A 4,825-nucleotide genomic window follows, 5' to 3' on the forward strand; every position below is an offset into this window, starting at 1 on the left:
TTGGAGCCCAAAGAGCCAGTGAAAAACAGTTTATGGATTTTATTAAACAAGTATCACCTGAAATTGTTCAGAAGTATGCTCCCCAAGGCATTAATTGGCAGTTTATCCCCCCAAGCGCTCCTCATATGGGTGGTTTATGGGAATCAGCTGTAAAAAGCTTCAAATCCCATTTAAAAAAGTCGCTGGAAATTTTAAATTCAATTATGAAGAATTCACAACCTTATTAATCCGAATTGAAGCCGTTCTCAATTCACGGCTACTCACAACACTCTCGCAAGATCCCTGGCCATACCTGAACCAGGCGTGGGGTCGCTATCCTTATTAAATCGATGGAAAACAATCCAAATTCTCCATCATGATTTCAGCCGCCGTTGGAAGGAAGAGTACATCAAGGACCTTCATAAAAGGTACCGATGGAAAACTCCAGAAAAGGCACCAAAGCTTGGAGAATGTGTCATCATACACAATGATTGTCTATGATGTGTTCGCCAAAAATTTACATGCCTAAAATTTAACCATTCTAACTTCTTCATACAGATAAAAATGAATGTAGATATGGCCACAACACCAACACCAGCTGTGAGGTCCGCCATCAATGTGCCGCGCCCTGGGGCACCTCCAGCACCACGAACCGCAGCGGCAATCAGCACCTTCATCAGCACCAGCAACGGTACCTCAACGCAGCCGAAGCCCACTGTGTCGACGACCACACCGGCTGCAACAATGCAGCATTTTTCAAGGTATGCAGCCCATCTAACGTCAGCAGGTTGCCCAAGCTCACGGGCACTGACTCAATTGTTTGGCTACGGTTCACACGACTCCGGAGTGTACGTCCGTTACGCTTTGCAAACTGTGTAATAGACAGCACCACACCATGCTGCACCGCACCCCAAAGCGGGCCGTCAGGCGACAACTCGCCCCAAGCTGCAGATCACAGCAGAGCAGCCATCCGGATCGCCTCTGAAGACCAGTAGCTCCACCTCCATCCAAACCGAGGCGACAGGAGGCATCAACGCAGCGTCGGCTGCCCAGGCCAACAAACCACCGCTCCACTGGCCTCAGCAGCGTTGTTGCCACGCTGCAGCAACTACAGCGGTTGCTAGGCTAGAATTCGCCTAGGGGGGCCGGGATGGCTAGATAAGTTACGCCTCCCCACCCACTAACACACACAAACACACAGCACCCCTGCAAACATCACACCACTCAGACTACCCACACATACACATCACACCACAACTTTACACAACCCAACACTCAAAAGGGAGATCAGAGGTTTTCTTTTTCATGCGCATTTCGAGCCGTAGTGACGTCCGCCGGTCGCAGCAACTTCTCGCCCGAGTACCTTAAGTGAAATCTGCAGCCTTTATAAACAAAGCGGATACCGCCGAAAAATCCATTTTAATTTTTTGTGCTTGCAATAAACGCATTTAAACGGTGAGTGCAATCGAGTGTATTATTTAATAAGAATTTGTTGGAACAGTAAAAACATGAAAGTCCTATATAAATGTAAATCAGTACAATTAATATTTTGCTGTATTAGCCATACCCTAATCATGTAATCAATATAAAATTTGCAAGAAAGAAAATCGACTTTCAGTCTAAATCTAAGAAAGTGCAGTTTTTTCGAAATGCTGATTATAAGAATTTGTTAAAACAGTAATAACTTGAAAGTCTTATTTAAGCGTAAATCAGTAAAACTGATATTTTGCTGTATTAGCGGTACCTCGCCCAAGAAATGAATATACAAATTTCAAGAAAATCTACTTTGACTCTAAATCTAAGAAAGGGCAATTTTCTCGAAATGCACTGATTATAAAAAAATGTTAATACTGAAATAACAAAAAATTCTTACTTAAACGTAAATCAGTACAATTGATATTTTTCGGTATAAGCGGTACCTTGCTCAAGTAACTTATATACAATTTACAAGAAAGTCGACTTTGGTTCTAAATCTAAGAAAGTGTAATTTTTTCGAAATGCACTGATTATAAGAATTTGTTAAAACTATAATACCATGACAGTCTTATTTAAGCGTAAGCTGTTAAATTGATATTTTTCGATATAAGCGGTACCTTGCTCAAGTATCTTTTATACAATTTACAAGAAAGTCGACTTTGATTTTAAATCTAAGAAAGTGCAATTTTTTCGAAATGCACTGATTATAAGAATTTGTTAAAACTGTAATACCATGAAAGTCTTATTTATGCGTAAATCAGTACAATTGATATTTTTCGGTATAAGCGGTACCTTGCTTAAGTAACTTATATACAATTTACAAGAAAGTCGACTTTGATTCCAAATCTAGGAAAATGCATTTTTTTGCGAAATGCATTGCTTTAAGAATTTGTTAAAAATGTAATAACATGGAACTTTTACTTTAGCGCAAGTCAGTAATATTTATGTTTTTCTGTATAAACGGTACCTTGCTCAAGTGATTAATGTAGAATTTGCAAGAAAATCGAGTTTGAGTCTAAGTCTAAGAAAGTCCAATTTGTTCAAAATGTACTATTTGTTTAAACTGTAATAACATAAGTATTATTAAGCGTAAATCAGTAGATTTGATATTTTCTGTTTAAGCTATATCATGCTCACGAAATTATATTTAATTTGCAAGAAAATAAGAATTTTATATTAATATATATTATTAGTTATTTTGAAAAATTATGAACCGTAAATGACTTCAGCCACGCATATGAGACACCTAATTAAAAAATTATTGATTGCGGCCTGAAGGGTTGAGGTTGGGATTGTCTCAATTATCAATTTAATGACTGCTGCAATTCAGTCAGATTTGTGGGTTTTGTTTTATACACCAAGTGCTTGACATAACCCCATAAAAAAGTCTGGTGCAGTCAGGTCAGGTAACCTTTGGGGCCAGCGGAAATTAGAGTTTCATGACGGCAGTTTTGCTTGTTTACAATTCCTTTTAGATCCAAATGGGCCAAATCAGACATAAATAGGCAATTGATCAATTTATTGTCTTCTTCAGCCATTTCAATCTTTTTTTTTTGCAAAATTCCAGGCTAATTTACAAATATAAATGTTTTGAAAGGCTTGTTATTTGAAATTTGTACAGAAACAGGTTTATGTCATCATGAATTATCCGTTGTACCATCTGCTAACTCCAAGCTGCACCGATAATTTGCGAGTGGAAACTCTTGGATTTGCCGATGCAACAGCCGCGATTGTTTCTTGAACATGAACATACAAATCTCGATGATACGGTCTTCTTGCGATATTTACAGATTCGGCAAACATGTTTGACAACCTCATAATGGTCCATCCCGTCTAAACTCCCTTTGGACGGAAATGAGGGACTGCAAAGCATGGTATAGCTGCACTATCCAAAGCATTCATTTTAAAAAAATTTAAATAATAACCTGCCAAATAAAAATAAAGTAAGTCGATTACTCATACAGAAAAAAAGGTATTACGGTTTATTCTTGTAGCACGATTTATAAACCACCCTGTAGATGCTGTGATATTGGGAACCTGTTTAAATAACTCAGAATAAGTAACGGCCAATAAAATAAATATATATTCAGGCGTCGTAAAAATGCATATTCTGATTAATTACTAGCTGAATTAAACAGCTTTAAATTATAAATTCAAAGACTGCAAACAACTTAATTTCCCGTAACTATTCGTTGTGAAGACGCAGCGCTAATGAAAAATTAAAATCCTGACAGATGAAAGTGAAATTCTGAAAATGTTTGAGGTGAATTCGAACGTAAGAACGTAAAGTTTTGACAACTTACATATACAGATATGCGATCAAAAAGAGAGAAATGATAATTATAATATTTAATTTTATTAATTAGTAATATTTCATTTAATAGTACTATTTGTTATATATTATATTTAAAGGGATCATGCAAAAGAACTAATTTTATTTATCAAGCGATAGTAAAAAGGCAGTCGTTAGTTATTTTAGATTTACAAAAACATTTCCATTTATCTAGGTTTGGATATTTTTACTACTTATAGAAAATATTAGGGCCGTGCTTCATTCCTTTAATACAAAAAACAGTAAGACGTCATTAACTATAGAAAAGATCATTAAATAAGATAAGAATCAATATATGGAACGTTATTTTTAAAATTCAAATATCAGACGTTTGATTGTTGCAAAAAAATATGAAATTTACACGATTTTTTTAAACGTGCTGTATCGCAATGATATTATCAAAGAAAAGATCTTCATATAAAGATATGACTATGTACAAATGTATATGTATATAAAAAATGGAAGTATTAAAGAAAAAAGTACGTTGCCTAAAATTCTCAGTAATAAACCCGTACATGTACATTTTTCAATAAGAAAAACACGATAAAAATAGTTCCATATTTAAATAAAAAAAAATATTTGTTGTACGAGTGTAGGTTTTGGTTATCATTTTTTTAAATAAATTTAACGTATATCTCATTGGAAAGCTATGAAAAAAGCATAAACTTTAAGCCGGCTAGATATTTTTATAATGGAATACTTTTCTTCGTATACGCAAATGTTTGAAGGTACTATGTTAAATTGAAATTTCATAACTCCAAAAATTTTCAAATTATATCGAAATAAAAAAAATACGTGTCCAATATTTTGCCTCAGAGAACACAAACGAAAAACAAAAATGTTTTGCACGTAATTAGAAATAGTTTTAAATTAGTGACAGCTCCAATTGCAAGCCTGTTGGTATGAAGCGTGCTGTTGTCTAATGAACTGTGACCATAAGGACGTGTGTACTCCAATATCTGACAGATGCTGCTTGTCGTCTTCAATGTGTTTAATGCATAAGTATATGTGGGAACATGGTATTAGGCGATTCAACCG

The sequence above is a fragment of the Bactrocera oleae genome, chromosome 6, assembly GCF_042242935.1.
Source record: "Bactrocera oleae isolate idBacOlea1 chromosome 6, idBacOlea1, whole genome shotgun sequence".
Lineage (NCBI taxonomy): Eukaryota > Metazoa > Arthropoda > Insecta > Diptera > Tephritidae > Bactrocera > Bactrocera oleae.